Source organism: Chelon labrosus (assembly GCF_963514085.1).
Source record: "Chelon labrosus genome assembly, chromosome: 4".
NCBI lineage: Eukaryota > Metazoa > Chordata > Actinopteri > Mugiliformes > Mugilidae > Chelon > Chelon labrosus.
In genome coordinates this window covers 3,966,788-3,983,695 of record NC_140340.1, presented here as the reverse complement: position 1 = coordinate 3,983,695, position 16,908 = coordinate 3,966,788, and the positions used below count along the sequence as shown (strand labels likewise).

General features: G+C 45.5%; 1 protein-coding gene across 1 annotated transcript in view; it reads left to right on the top strand.

The window, feature by feature from the left end:
* Positions 1-16,908, top strand: part of shq1 (SHQ1, H/ACA ribonucleoprotein assembly factor) — a 76,972-nt gene that overhangs the window by 44,048 nt on the left and 16,016 nt on the right. The window lies entirely within an intron of this gene.

Here is a 16,908-nt window from a genome sequence, read left to right as displayed (position 1 = left end):
AGAGGGCGGGTGTTCGAAGGTGTAGCAGCTCCGTGAGGTAGGGCGAGGTTGAGAGATTTAAAAGCAAATAAAAGCACTTTAAAATAGATCCTTGAGCTATTTTAAAGCTAGGTGTGCCGGTTAAAAGTCATGCAGAGGCGTTCTGGCAGTGGAGGAGCCACTAAGCCCCCACACAACAGCGCTTTACAGTAATCCAGCCGAGTCGTGACAAAGGCTTTGGGTTACTGAAAGAAAGGGCCGGCTTTAATTTGGCCAGCTGCCTCAGGTGGAGAGAAAGATAGACTCAGACTCAGACTTAGACTTAGATCCACTTTATTGACCCACAATGGAAATTGTTTGGTCACAGTAGCTCAGTTGGACATATTAAAAAAAAAAAAAGAAGACAAATAGGTGTAAGACAATTAAAATAAATAAATAAATAAAATAAAATATATTATATAAAATAAAATATAAAAAATAAAATGTATAATATAAAATAAAATATAAAAAATAAAATATAAAAATAAAATAAAATATATAAAATAAAATATAAAAAATAAAATATAATAAAATAAAATAAAATAAAAATGAAATAAATAAAATACAATATTTGCATTTGTACAAATCTACAAGAAATTCAAATAGACTTCCAACTGCCTTAATCTAACTGTCAAGCTTAAGATCTGAGTCCACCTTACCCCCTAGATTTGTGATGGCTGGCTTCTTGGGTCAGTCTTTTTGGCATTAAGACACTTAAGTTTCTGCCTGACAGAGTTTTAATTTTCTGTAACCGGAGAGAACACACGCAGACACAGGGAGAACATGCAAACTCCATGTTCTCCCTGTCGGCCCATGGATTAGAACCCAGAGCCTTCTTGGTGTGAGGCATCGGTGAAGCAGATAACGGTTGAACTGATATCACGACCGTGATGAAAAGACCAAAGCTAGTCTCTTGTTTTATGCTGTGACCATTTGCTGAGCGAAGTGCTGAGCTGTCCTCTTCCCAAAGGTCGGGGAGGAAGTCCCATCCCCGATTCAATTTCTTGAAATGAAGTAGAAACATGTGCATGTGTTTCGTTCCAGATTTTTTTCTCTCTCTCTCTCTAATAACGTTAACATTCACTATTAGATCAAAAAGGGCTTGAGATGTGTGTTGTGGTAATACATCTGTTCTCCCTGCAAGAGAGAGCGAGAGAGGGGGTGACGGGACGTATGTTCCTCTGTAACACATCCCAGCCTCATTCACCAGCGCGCGCTAATCTTTCCAGCGCACAAATCACCGAGGCGCCCGACCACCCACGCTAACATGGAGACCCCGGCCTCGACACATCTGCGGGATGTTAGCGTCGCTCGTTGGATTTACAAGTGTGTCGACAAAACACGCTCGCCGCCTCGCGCACCTCTCCTTGGCCCGGAGGTGGCGTCAGGACACGCCGCGTGTTCTCTTCTGTTCTGAATCTTATCAGGAGACGACAGGCCGCCTTCCAGAGCCGAGCGCGAGTGCTAATTATTCAGAACAAACTGCTCGTTCGCTTGAATTTACAGTGCAGCGGGACAACATTTTGAGTTGTCAACAAAAGAGTAAAGGCAGTGCGAGCTGCCAGTTCCGCTGCCGTGAAACCACCAAAATCACCACAACAGCTACTTATGCAAATGAAGCCATTAAGCTAATGAGCAAATACATTGTGGGGCAAATATTTACTTGTCGACATAATTACTGTCGCTCGGCGGGAGGCACTGATGGAATATTTTTGACATGAATGCCAAGAGACTGAAAGAAGGGAACAGTCTGGCTCTGCTCCGTCCAGAAGGTGTTACAGAAAAACCTGTAGCAGGCGAGGACGCAACAACGCTAACATCGACTTTTTAATATCTTTTGAAAAGTCAGCCTCGTTCATTTTACTCTCAAGGCTGTTACGTACTCTGCAAGAAGTTTGTTCTCGCTGCTTGTTCTCGACACATCAACCGGGCAGAACTTTTTTCTCGTGTCGTGTCCGGCAACTATTCCGTGATTGGTCAGAAATTGGATGTGGTTAACGCGGAAAAGTGGAAATGCTAGCGTGCACTCTGTTAGCTCCCAGATGCTAATATTCGCAGTGTCACCGCTAATCTCTCCTGGGGTGGGTGGATGCTGAATGAACGGCATGAGCCAACGGACGCGGTCGTCAAAACGACATCGAAAACAATAAGAAAGGTGCCTCTCATCGTCCGTCTCCCGCATCTCCCACAATGCTTAGCGTGTGTGACGTATGCTGCAGTGGGAGGGGCCCATGGGGACTTCCACTTGAGTTTCTCATGAAGTATAAATTACCTGTTCAGAACAAACTTTTTTCTTGTTCTCTTAGCCCTAGGAGCAAGAAGAAATTTCTCACTTCTCACGGGGTATGTAACAAGCTTTACACGCTGAGGTGTTCGACTGGTGAGAAGTCCTCGGGCGTCAGTGAGGCAACGATGAATAAATGCAGGATGATTCTGGATAACTCCTTAGTATTCATCTTATAGAGGTGAGGAGAGAGACACCATACAGCAAACAAACGCGCAAATGTTCTTGCAAATGTACGGCTTGGCAAATCTCACACCCATCCAGCCTGTTGGACGATTCAAGAATGTGACAGACGGTATCGTGACGGCCTCTAATCGAGAACAGACCTCAGTTGCTGGCCACCGGTTCCAAGAGAGAAAAAAAAAAACGAGCATCTTGACATCGTCCAAACTGTGAGACGTCTATTTAGGTCCTAACAGAGAGAAATGATGTCGTGCTTCTGTCCACTTGTTGCGTATTTGTTTGCTTGATAACTCATATTATTAGACGGAGCGACACACCATGTAACTAGGTAACTGCTATACTTGGCCGGCTCTTGGCTGGATAAAAATGCCAGTAACATCGTATGGGCGACCACGTTGGACATCCACGTCTCCTGACAACATCGCTTAGCAACGACACCGAAAAAAAGGGCTGTTTATGAATTTGGCATTTTAAAATGATTCAGAAGTTGGAAGATCACCACACGAGTTCACAGGATCATCTGTTGCTTTCTGTTCCATATGCCCGTAGTGAACCTGCAGGGCTTTTATCCGCTCGGGATCTTTTGCACAGAATATGTTGACTGGAAACTAACCGAGTTAACTTCACTGAGCGCTTTTAAATCCAAACTGAGAGCACCTGAGGTCGACTCCACAACAAGAGGCTCTTAATCTCAATGGGATCATCCTGGTTAAATTAAAAAGGTTAGGGTTAGGGTTAAGGTTAACCCAACAAACCCATGCAAAGTGAGATATCAGTCAAAGTGGTGGACTGAGAATCAGATCAACATTTCTATCACACATTATAGTCTTGCAAGATCAAATGACCAGTTGCAGACAAAATTGCATTGTCATACCTGGCCTACTCTCAGATGCATGCCTTCTTTTTTTTCTTTTTTTTTTGGTAGCATAACTGAAAGGCATCCACAGAGACACTGGGTATACATTTAATCCAAATCAGATGGTTCAGTTTTTAGAGGAGCGCCATATACCTATCCCATCACCTTCTGCTGTGACACATGCAGACGTCTGAGTCAGTGGGGATTAGAATGGATTGGTGACAAGACGGTCTCCCTTCCCTCCAGGAAACCTGAGTGGATAGACCTTAATCCTTACCCTAATGACCTGACCCCAACCCCGACTCATGCATGCCTTCAGGGTAGTTGCTAGGCGATTCCAGAGACAGCTTGAGAAGTCTCTCGTAGTACGACTGTTTCTAAAAGCTTCCAAAGAATCGATGATACATTTTTCTTGTGGTATGTCAACATGTTTTCTCTGCTTCATCTGCAGGGCGAGTCATATTTCTGCCGTTGCATCCGTCCAGGATCCGGTGTATCAGCGCTCGCTCACAGAGCAGAGGAGTAGGAAGCGCCGCGGAGTGTTTTATGCACTCACATGGATGAGTGGCACGAACATACACCGCCCCGGGCTCTGTTTCCACTGTGCAAACACTCGCTTCAGCGGACAAGGACAAGCTGCAACCTCCCCTTTACACGACAAGGCGGCGGGCCGTGTGAAAGTCTAGATCTGACACAGCTGCTTGACTCTTAATGATGCATTTGTCCTCATGACAACCCTCCTCACAGTGTTATGACCACAAATTGTTCATGCCACGCCGGGGGCTGTTACGGAGGTGCGCGCTTATCTGCAGGCGCCTCTTTGACCTATGTGGTGATAAGCAATATGTGCCTGTGGTATGTGGAGGAATGTGTGAAGAGCTCATGGATGCATTTCTCTTGTATCTAATCTGTAGCGGCAGCAGCCACTCTTTGTGTCAGTATTTGGTCTTAGACGGTGGAAGTAGTTTGAACTTTGATGATGGATTCAGGTTTTAAGACGCGTACCATCAAAGCTAGGACGCTAAACGGATATGGTGGACTTGATAAACATGATCTTAGGGAGTCAGTGTGAGCAGGATAGCAGGGTTTTAGTTGGAATAGCACCATCTTAAACAGACAGTGCACTGTGCTGAAGTAACAGATATACCAATCAGCCACAACATTATGATGATGGGAGAAGTAAATAACATTGACCATCTTGTGACAGTTCAGTGTTCTGCTGGGAAACTTCTGGACCTGGCATTCATTGGTGTGGATGTTACTTAGGCATGTAGCACCCACCTAGACCAGACCAGGCACCCCCACACCATAGCAATGACACTCCTTGATGGCAGCAGCCATCCCCAGCAGGATGCAGCCTGACACAGACACACACACAAAAACACTTTAGGAACAACTAAAAAAAAAAAACATGAAGAACAGCACAAGGTGTTGACCTGGCCTCCAAATTCACTAGATCCCAAACTGATCAAGTATCTGTGGGATGATCCACAGAGGCCCCTTCCCTCAAAGGCCCCCCCAACTAACAACATTCAGAAGGACACCCTCAGAAGGCCCATGTCCATTCTCTGATGAGTCACCACAAGGGAGACCTACACAATATTAGGAAGGAAGGTGGTCGTAATGTTATGCCTGTATTGGTGTATGTTTAAAAGCTTAACAGACACCAAAACACAACTCTTTAGCTGGATTTAGCCGGCCCTGTCTTCTCCTGTGGAGTGTGTTCTCCCTGAGCCAGGTACATTTTTAAATGCACCTTTTCCTCTTTTGTCTCAGCTGGCAAAACTTTTCCAAAACTGGAGAAATGTTTAAATCTGTGACTGCTTATAGAAGCTTTGCAGAAACAACGTCACTCTCATCATCCTCAGCGTGGATTTGCATCGCTTGACTGGGAGCATAAATTACCGTAAAATAGTCATTCATTCATCGTCTGTAACCGCTTGTTCCTGTTAAGGGTCGCGGAGGGCTGGAGCCTGTCCCAGCTGTCATTGGGGCTAGAGGCAGGGTCCACCCTGGACAGGTCTCCAGTCTATCACAGGGCTAACACAGAGAGACACTCACACCTACGGCCAATTTAGAATCACCAGTGAACCTAACCAGCATGTCTTTGGACGGTGGGAGGAAGCTGGAGAACCTGGAGAGAACCCACGCAGACACAGGGAGAACATGCAAACTCCACACAGGAAGGAACCAGTCGGCCTGGATTCGAACCCAGAACCTTCTGGCTGTGAGGCATCAGTGCTAACCACCTCACCACTGTGCCACCTGTAAAATAGTCAGATCATGTTAAAATGTACAAATTGGAGCATCTGACTGTCCTAAAATCTTCAATTCCTAACGGACATGAACGTGCAGCGCCTGAATATCCTGTATTGATTTGTTTTTTTCCACCGGCTTCGTTAATGGAGCCGTTTTTATTTACATGCTTGCCTAAGTGTTATCAGCAGCCTCTTAATTAAATCAGATGCATGGTTTGCCACGTGCTGCACTCTTGTCTAACCCCGCACACCCCACCCCCCCTCTCTCTCCATGCAGACAGCAAAGGGCAAACTGTCACTGTGGGCAAGGAAATCAGGTGTATTAACAAGTCAATGAGAAATTCATGTGTGTATAATTTCACAGTGAGCACATCTGACCTTTGTTAATGATGCCACTCAAACCTGCAGGTGGTGTTTCTCAAATGAACTCCCGTGGGACTGGAGCTGGAGCTGGAGCGGCGGCGCGCATCTCTGCGGCGCTACAGGGGCTGGGGAGGGGTGAGGGAGGGAACGGCAGACACTCGTGAATTAAAAGCAAACCGTCGTCCAAATTACTTCACATCAAAACTCAGCGGGCGTCCTCTTTTTTTTGGTTTTGCTTGCCGCCACATTCCTGTGGGGTATACAAACATGTATTCATTGGAGGGTATTCATCTCTGCACTTTCTTTTTTTTTGTTGTTTTTTTTATCCCAAAACAGCCGAGAAAGGGAGCTAAAGAGGGGGAGGAGTGTGAGTCCTTACCCATTCATGCACCGGCTTTCTTCTCCACCACCAGCTAAGAGAGAGAGAGAGAGAGAGAGAGAGAGAGAGAGAGAGAGGCTTTTTCATCCACAGTTGCTTAAACTCACTCGTGTGCTGTGATGAATCACTCTTCAGATCTGTTTTTTTCTTCCTTGTCTGAAGACTACCCTCATATTGTGTCTACTCCGCCCGGAGTACTGTTGGTTTTTGAGGTGTAGCTCTCTCGCGGTGCGTTTAGAAAGTCCTCGAAAAGCAATTTATCCTCCCCCCACCCTCAGCCGCCTTCTACCTGCTCGCTCTAACGGCCATATTTCCAGCCATCTCCTGCTCTCGTCTCTCGCTCGGAGTCCTGTTACTCCGTCCTAATTTGCCGCCGCTTTCATCAACCTGCTGACTCACCCTCTGTGCCCCCGCCCTCCTTCCCTCCTTCCCTCCCGCACCCCTGCCCACCTACCTCCTGTATCTCCCGTATCCTGCGCGGCATCACACACTTATCACTTCTAGTATCGCAAGAATCAAACGTGAAGGCCGGCTGCGCTCTCGCCGCTTAAATCTCCTCATAATGGAGCCCAAGGGTATCTGAAATTGAGTGTGAAGACTGCATCAAGGTCATTTACTCCACCCTATAGGATAGTGATGGATGTCTTGTCTGATTGCTCGATTTGGCTGCCCTACTTGAGGAGGGGGGGGGGCATATTCTGTTGCACTCTCAGAGCGAGTGTTGCTTTTTGTGGACGGCCAGAAAGACATTCCTCAGAGGTGTAATGGGAGGGCGTAGATGTTGTATAATAGCCGCCGGAGCAACGGGGTGGAGGAGGAGGAGGAGGGGGCTGGGGAGGTGGGGGGGTGAGGAGCATTCTGTGTCTAGATTCTTGAGTAAACATTTGAAGGAATTGAAATAAAACATATTGATTGCTGGATGGATGGCGCACCACATGTCAATACGCTAATCTGCCAAATTGACTGCACCTCTCGGAGCACGTTGCGGCTCCAAACAGCTGGATTCAGTCATAGAGAACCATAAACAGCAGGCGTAGTCAGCTGAAACCTCTCCCAAGTGCCTGTGATTTATAATCCCCTTGGATCGTGCGTGTATGCACTTGTGGGAATTACTACAGACTGCGGTCGGACATGTGGGGCTCGGCCCATGCTGTTGTGTTGGAAGGGCACAAAGGCTCGTACACTCAGATAAGCACGATACAAAAAAAGAAAAGAAGAAAAGTGGACTGAATCGTGGGTCTTTGACGTTTTCTTGGTCCGTCCGCTTGCTTGAAAGCAGCGTTGTGACGTGGGAACTGGTGACCCATTACGACCCTTTTTTATTCAGTCTCATTTGTCTCTTTTCTGCATTACAGAGCTATAACGACAGTCTGTGGAACAGTTTGAACACAAAGACAAGATTGTTTTGACAAGCACATAAATATAATTTATCATCAAGTGATCTGTATCCTGTTTTTGATGCATTTCACCCGTTGCCTTGCAGACAATGAATAAATGACGATATATTATTATTATTATTATTACTGGTTAAGATATGTTAAGTGAAGGCTCGCTATGCCAAGTAATTAAACTGATCCCCAGCAGCATCTGCAACATTAAAATAATGTAATGGATCAATAACTGTGTCCCAAAGATTTAAATCAGCCTTTATCCATGCAAGTTTACACTGATCTGTCATAATATTATGACCACCTTCCTAATATTGAGGGGAGGGACCATCCCACAGATACTTGATCAGTTTGGGATCTAGTGAATTTGGAGGCCAGGTCAACACCTTGTGCTGTTCTTCATATGTTTTTTTTAGTTGTTCCTAAAGTGTTTTTGTGTGTGTGTCTGTGTCAGGCTGCATCCTGCTGGGGATGGCTGCTGCCATCAAGGAGTGTCATTGCTATGGGGTGGGGGTGTCTGGTCTGGTCTAGGTGGGTGCTACATGTCTAAGTAACATCCACACCAATGAATGCCAGGTCCTAAAGTTTCCCAGAAGAAGACTACTTCTCCTCCTTCTCAGCGGTCATAATGTTGCAGCTGATCAGTGTACAAGTTATGCATTCAATGAGGCAAACAAAAATTGATTCTGGGCACTAAAACTAGCATGGTATTGCTTTTATTTCCTCAGAAATATCAAAAAGAACCTACAGCTCACCTGGTTGAGCAGATGCTCCACAGACTGTCCTCACAGGTTTGATGCATGATGTCCCCTCCCTTTCTCTAACATAACTTTATGTCTCACTCTACTAGACTATTAAAAGGCCAAAAACTGCCTTTAAAAAAGGAATAGAGAAACATTCTGGGACACAGTAAAGCCCTGTTAGGGCTTTCAGGTTCGGATTGTATGCAGACACCAAGAAACAGATCCGAACTGTCATAGCGCCATGAGTGGGACGTACCTAAACCAGTGGAAATTAAACATGCAAAGTTGAGAAGAAATGTGTAGCGTGAAGCGTTTCAATATGAATATTTGCCAAATTTCAGCAGAAGCGCTACTGCTCTACTCATGCGAAATGCAAAGTGAAAGCAGACACTGGCAAACACTGGGTTGAGCCGAGGTTAAACCTCATGCTTTGTGTGGAGCTGGTGCTGAGGTCAAAGTTCTTCAGCCTCTCTAGCGATTGATGCTGCAGTTCTCAAACAGAACTGGAATGCAAATGCAAATGCAGAAAAAACCCAACAAAAAACCAACATAAATGCCTAGATGTAAGGTTTGTTTAGCTACACTGAGCTAGAGGCACAAAAATGACACGGTAAAATTTGGCTTCTAGTGTTGGAGTCATTCTGCTTCAGGGCTACGGCAGCAGCAGCCCTGCACAAATCCTCCAGTCTGAGGTGTTGAGCTGTCAGATTTTTAATCAACAGGCAGGTAATTGACAAGCGAGGCGTGACTGTCTTAGTCTTTCCTCAGTGTTATGTTTGAGAGTTAACAAAGCGTGAGATTGGGCCGTGCCTCTACGCTGCACATTCTCAGCTTGCAGGCCTTTTGTTCTGCAGCCCTTTGTGGAGCCTGCCCTGGATTCATTGAAACTCACCACTGCTGAGTGAGCTGAAGGAGCTGCTTTATTTTTTTTTTTGGTCACACACCCTCTTTCTCTCCTCAACATGCACACACACACACACATATATATATATACACCCACAGGCACACACACACATAGGCATGCACAAAGGCTGAAGCTCTGCCAGCATTTCGTGGGATAATCTACCTTCCTGAAGGTTCGCTAAAGCGCCCACCCCTCCTCTCTCTTTCTCTCTCGCTCTTTCTCTCTCTGTCTCCCACCACAACCCCAGTTCTCCTCCTCCTCCTCCTCCTCCTCCTCCTCCTCCCTCTCCTCTCCTCCTCCTTCTTATCGGTCCAAGTCTAAGCAGCATGTGGTTTCCTGCCAACTTCTGGGAGCCGTGAGCAGCCTTTCCAAAACAGGAACACGCATGAAGACATTCCACCGCTGAAGGAAACAGTGTCCTCAACTGCCCCCCTCCCATACACACCCCCTCTCCCCCCCAAATTCCCCCCAGACATTTCCACACATCCCACACAGCTCCACCAGGGCTTGACCACCGGACAAATGGCTCATATAAACACACAAACGTGCACAGAAGCACAAGAAACGGGCATTCAGCACCAAACAGCCATGAGAACGAAGACGGGTCAAAGCATCCCTCTCCCTCTCCCTCTCTGTGTGTGTGTGTGAGAGAGAGAGAGATAAACAGAAATAGTGGGAGACAGAGTGTGTGCATGACTATGTATGAGCGCGAGGGGGGACAGTGTGTGCATGGGGTATGTATGAGAAAGAAGGATTGAGAGCTAATGTAGTACAGAAATCTATAATCAGCTTATTCCACATCATTCATCACTTGCAAAATTTAAGTTTTCCTGCAGGAGCCTAATGAAAAAAAAATACATCTCTTTCGCGGTGTGCCTGTTCACCCCACTCGTCTATAAGATGCTGGAGAGGTTCTTCTACATTTTTTTTTTATTACTAATCCATGAGGGCTTTTGTCGAAAAGGCAAGCACTACTACGGGGACGAGTGCTGTGAGAGCTTCTGGAGGGCTGTTATGTTATGTCCCTGTTACAAGAGCAAATTTGTTTAATATCGCAGGAGCACACGTTGAAGTTTTTATGAATGCGGAGAGTGACAGAGGCGGGCTTACACGGGGGCGTCAATCCGCAGGTTAAAGGTCAGGCAGATCTAATCGTGGGTTGAACAGGGTTTAAGGTATGATGCGCCGGGATGCATCGTCAGTGATGTTCCCAGGGTCGTCTGGGGTTTCATTCATTCATTCATTAATTTTCTGCAACTGATTGTCCTCTGGAGGGTCGCGGGCAGGGTGGGCTGGAGCCTATCCCAGCTGTCATTGGGCGAGAGGCGGGGTACACCCTGGAGATTCACACTCACACCTATGGCCAATTTAGAATCACCAATGAACCTAACCAGCATGTCTTTGGACGGTGGGAGGAAGCTGGAGAACCTGGAGAGAACCCACGCAGACACAGGGAGAACATGCAAAATACACACAGAAAGGAACCAGTAGACCGATGGATTAGAACCCAGAACCTTCTTGATTTGCTAACCACCACACCACCGTGACCCATCTGGGGTTTCAGTTCAGTTTTATTCATTTAACGTCAATGACAATGCAAATTGTCTCAAGACGCTTTTACAGAACCCTGAGCCTGAAACCGTCAGGACAAGAGAGCAGCAGGAGCAATTAGTTGTCTATGAAGGCCACATCCTTTGCGGGACACACCATCAGACCCCCTCCTCCAGGTGACCCAGCCAGGTTTTTATCAAGTCCCGCCTTGCATCCCTGCACCAACAAGCCATTTCTCTGGCGTCAGTGATGAAGCCTATTGCTCCAGCCACTCCCTGCACCCTTGAGGGAGCCTTGCCAGCAAACCCTCTGCAGCCCACCTCGATGGTGGCGTCACCGCGAACCCGCCAGCCGTGGCTCCTGTACTCGCTGAGTGTAGTTGCAACTGGAGTCTGAGGAAAAAGTGGAAAGTTGACTCTTGTTGACAGTAGAAATTGTAGGAAGCAGCTCTGGGGGCCGATTCTGCACCAAAGTCAAACAAAAGATTTGGATCCAAGCGAGCGAGGAAGCGCAAAAAAGATGGCTTCAAATATTATTTCTAAGCTGTGTGTTTTCCCTCCTGACGTGCGAGGTGTATTGATCGGGGAATGTTATTGGGGAATTCTGTGAGAGATGATTAATCATAAGTCACTCTCCTCCTCTGTGAGTATGGATCAGAGCCAAAGAGAGAAAGACAGAGAGAGACAGGAGGTGTTCTCCGTCTGCTCTCCTCCCGCCTTTTTTCTTTTTTTTTTATCTGCCAACTCTCCCTCCTCTGCTCGGCTCTTATCTCCACTCCTCACTTTCTAACAGTTCTTTTTTTCGAGGAACAAGTAAACAGTGAAAAATGGCCCAGACAGAGATTTTAAGAAGCTGATTTCTCCTCTGCGTTCCGGGCCGGTTGTGCTCGCCGGGGCGTGTGCGTGGACCCGGCATCTTTCCGTGTGCCCACATAAATGATTCAGAGGCGTATTGGAATTACGCGGTGGGCTCGGATTCTCAAACTGAAGATGCTTGAGACAGGAGGACTTTAAGGATGTTGAACAGATTTATTCTTCACTAAGTTTAATTGCCACATCCTCGAGTTTATGGTCTTTTACTGCGGGAGCTTTTACGTAGCGTCCTTGTGGAAATTTCATTTGTTTTTTTTTGTTCTGCCATTAAAGGCTGTAAGAGAGTCATCAACTATAAGAATGAGTTCCCCGCTTGTACAGCCTCATCATGGTACACATTTGCCTTCACCCTAGCGTTACCCCTCTACAAAAGCGCAGGATATCACTGTAATCTGCAGCATCGGGCCGTGGCAGCTTCTCCTTAAGTTTTCAGTGTGCCTTCATGCCATTTGGACGTCGACACTCTGCAGAAAACAAAAGCCCTCAAGGTCAACACAACACACGGAGATCCAGTGACTCTGCAGGGAACAACACTTGAGAACGTAAATGCCTTTACATACTTAGGCAGTGTCATAGGCATTCATCCAACTCGAGAACATCTGGAGCTCTAAAGGAATCAGCCACTGGACCAAGCTCAGACTCTTCAGCTCTGACATCAAGCCGGTTCTACTGTACGGAGCAGAGACTTGTAGGACAACCAAGACCACAACGGTGAAGGTACAAACGTTCATCAACAGCTGCCTGAGGAAGATCATGAGCATCCACTGACCAGACACAATAAGCAATAAAGATCTCTGGCGGAAAGCTGGTCTACTACCAGTGGACAAGGAGATCAAGAGAAGAAGGTGGGGATGGAACACCTGGCGCAGGGACCTTGAGGCTGACATCAAGCAGTGTGACCTGACATGGAAAAGAAGGCCCAGGATAGAGGACTCTGATCAACGGCCTATGCTCCACGAAGGAGCGCTGGGCAAAAGAAGAAGACTCTGCATAAAAATTCTTAGAAAGGTGCCTGCAATTATCTCGCAGTAAGCCCATAAAGACATCAGATACAAAATCATTCTAAAATCAAAGCACACCTTCCTAAAGCCTGAGGGATTCCTGAACAACGTGAAAACGACATCACATAAAATGCAGTCGTGTTGCCGCTCCCCTGAGGGAAGACCATGCATGTGTTGCATCTTAATGGGTTATACACATACGAGGCCTGCACATGACTGCAGGGTTTGAGTGTGGGCCCTTGATGTGGTTGGATGACACAAAACTGCAGCAAATTATGGTTAGTGTTCGGAAACTAAAACACTTGTTTTAAGTTAGCCTGAGGTTAAGGTCAATAAACGGGGAATGGGTGCTGGTCAATGACAGGATGCAAACTGCTGCGCATGTCTTCACGCTCTGGAGCTGTCAGTACGCTCCATCAGAAGTGCTCGTTGGGTTGTCATCCAGTCTCAGAAGTTAGCAGGCAGCCATTTACGTGCCAGCTGAGAGGAGGTGATCAATGAGTCTCTTTTTGCATTCTTGACACAATTATTTCTTTCATTTGTATGCGTGCAACCGACACTACACATCCCTTTCAGGAGACACAGACTGCACTATTGTCCCCATATCTGACTGATATCCCTTCCACTGCCTCTCTATGATGCCTCTCTACACTCTCCAGCATTGGCTGTTCATACCTGCTGCAAAGACATTTGATTTACCAACCAGACAAATGACTTGTCTTTGAATAAAACCTTCCGTTTTGCATAAAAGGCACGCTGCTTCTTGCAGAGGAAACGAATGTTGGCGTTGAGGATGAACAACAAGGGTATGGACATGATTCCTGGTGGTGCTGGGCTTCGTATGTGTGTCTCTGGTAATCATATTTGATGGGCATATTGGCTGCAGCAGAGAACTGAACCTGCAGTTTCTCCAAACACTAGGCATTACTCAGATTTCACACATTCATGCCCAGAAGCGTTACAACTTCAATCTTTTACTGTCAGACACTCCGCAGCTCTCCGGAGTTATTGGAATTCAAGGCCGCTTCATGCTTCAAACAAAGTGCCTGCTCGAGATGAGGGATGCACTCTGATTGAGTCTGAGCAGTTTTGCGTTGCAGGTAAACCTGCAATTTGACAGCGGCGTCCAGCTTTCTTTGAGCCTCGTGGAATTAGATCGCGCAGTCTCGCACCAACGCGATTGGCTCGACCGAGCGGCTCAAACTCAAGCACCTCTCATAAATAATGAATGAGGGCTAACTGTTTGTCTTGTGAAATCGTCTGCGAGCGCCGCAAGCACCTTGCTCAGGGGTGTAGTTGACGAGGGGTGGAAGGATTTGCTCTGTAAGCGCACTTCTCTCACATTTAGGCCAGTTGTTCTGGGTTAATGTTTTTAAATGCCTCTGTTGCTATGATCTCCATCCCTGCTCCATCACTAAATTAACCAGTCAGCACAGATACTGTGGTCTGCCTAAAAAACGTATGCAGGAGCAGGGACGCATCCCATGAATACAAATGACCTCCTCTATAGGTTGCAAGTTAAAACAAAAAAAAAAGCTCAGTTTTCCCAGCAGCTCATTATGGAACCAGCCCGGCAAGCCTTAACGTTGTTTTGACTGAATTCTAGTTGTCAGTAGGCGACCGTGATGAAGCTCAATTCGAGCAGCATGGTATGAGCTAAGCAGAGGTAATCACTGGGCGGAGGGCAGACTAACGTGGAGGCGCGGATATTCAATCTGACCAGAAAAAGCGAGGGATTCACAATAGGACCTGGACTCGTGGAGAGCGGCTAATGAGCCTACATGATTCACGCTCGGTCTCCCCCACAGAGAGCCTTTTTCTGGGCTGAGTGGAGGCGTGCAAGTGTTTGCTCCAACACATTCCATGGCGCAGCCCGTCAGAGCCAGGAGGGTAAAGGGGGCGATTAAAAAGTTTCTCTTGTAAATGCTGGGTGAAGGAAAGTCTCGAGTCCTTCAGGAGACCGTGGATGTGTCTGCATTACTAAACAGAGGAGAGCAACATAGTTATTAAACCTTTGTGTTGTTCCAGAAAACCCTTGAGAGAGAAAAAAAAAAGTCTTTAAAGCATTTGAATATTCGAAATGAAGGAGTTCTGACATTTTATTCCAAATCCAAGAACATGCAATAAATAGTAATAATAATAATAAAAAACTCACATATAGTTGAAGTGTATGACAAGGCTTTGGGTACACACATTAAAATAACTCAGTGAATTTTGGTGGATCTTAAATGTTTGTGTACAGAAAATAGTTTGTATGGATGGAATTGTGGAAATTTTAGTTTTTATGACATAATAGTACTATTATTGATATTTATTTTTACTTTTTTTATGTATTGCCTTCACTGTTTTGTTATTTTTACTCTTGCGTATGTGCCTTCTGTGAGCAACACCGATGTGATTATTTTTTTAAATGGTCCCTTAATGGATCTTAGACTTAGATCGGCTTTATTGATCCACAGGGGACACTGCTTGGTCACAGTAGCTCTTGAAAACCACTAAGAAAAAGCATTTGAAAGCATTTTTAGACCTTATCTGTTTGTTTTACATAGCATCTAAATACAGTTCTATGATCTATGTGTGACAGGTCATTAAATGTCTCGTGGGTTATGTAAGTAATTTTGTGGTGTGATAGAAATGATGCTTTCCTCTGAATGTTCCTTAAAAGACAAAAATATATATATATATAATATGTAAATAAATTCTATAACACTTTCAGAAAGTGTCTCTACACCTTACGGAGAAGTAAAACATATCAAAACACTTCTAAAAATATGTGTTAAACAGATTTTACCAAAAAGTTTCCAGAGCAAATTTGACCGTAGTTGAAGGATGATCTGTGAGTGACGTGACTGTTGCAACGGTGCAATCTGTGCCCGTGGGTTTTGAAGAAGAAGATTGTCAATTTTTGTTTTTTGCACACGCCTGTTTTGCATTGTTGTTATTTAATATGTTTGATTATCCATAGTATCTCTGCAATAACATGTAAACATATAACCCTTGTCACTCCTGTTTACTTAGACGTAGACAGACTTTATTGATCCACGCGGGAAATTACTTGGTCACAGTAGCTCAGTTGCACATAAAACAAACAATAAAAGAAAAATAGGTGTAAGACAGTTAATATATATATATATATATGTATAATATAATAACTCTTACCCTGTCTGTGCTTTCCTGCACTTGATTTATACAGTCATGTTTACATCCTTCACAGACATTTTGGAAAGTTTCAAACATCTGTGGCATCATTTTTGTATTGTTTGTGTATTGTTCTATTTTTTTTTTTGTTGTTGTTTCTTTAAAAGAGATTATCCTTTATTACCATTGCAGAACACAGGTTGTACAGTGCAACGAGATTTCTTTACATCTCTGCAAGATGCTCAGTGTAAACGGCAAAAAAAAAAAAAAACAGTATTCAAAAAGATTAAAAGAGTAGTAAAGAGAAAATATCTAAATCTAAAATCAAAATGGAATAGTGCACTATAAATATGAATAACAGTATAAATATGATTGTGTAATAGAAACTGTGTCAATGGGACATACAGTTAAATAAAGTTTTCTGAATCCGGATCCGAATCTGAATTAAAACAGCTACTGAAAACATCCATCCAGACTTTTAAACCTCCGCGCTCGCTGATTGGCCGCCCGCCGGCCACGTGACGGAGTGCAGTCAGTCGCTGTGCCGTGCCTCGAGCCAGCGCTGAGTGGAGCCTGTCTGCCAGCAGCTTCAGCAGCGGCTCTATCTGGATCCCACTTACACTCACTGACAATTAACGGAGGCCCCCCTTTTTTTTTTCTTCTTATTTTCGAGGACTATTCTTCACCATGGGCGACAAAAAGAGCCCCACCAGGTAACGCGACCGGCCGGCTGTCGATTTAAACCCGTCTTTTTCGCGTTTTCGGGCTCGACGCTCGGATGCGTTTTCTCTCTCGCTCTCTCGCGCGGAGGAGATCGTTTCTCCCTTTTTCAGTTGGTATGCCACAGCTAGCTAGAATAGTGCAGTCACTATGGCGGCTTCTCGCTCCCTACTACTACCCAGTCACTTAACAGACAAAGGGAAATTTTTCAGAGGATACGCCTGGCATTCCCTGAAACGCTCTTCCGCCT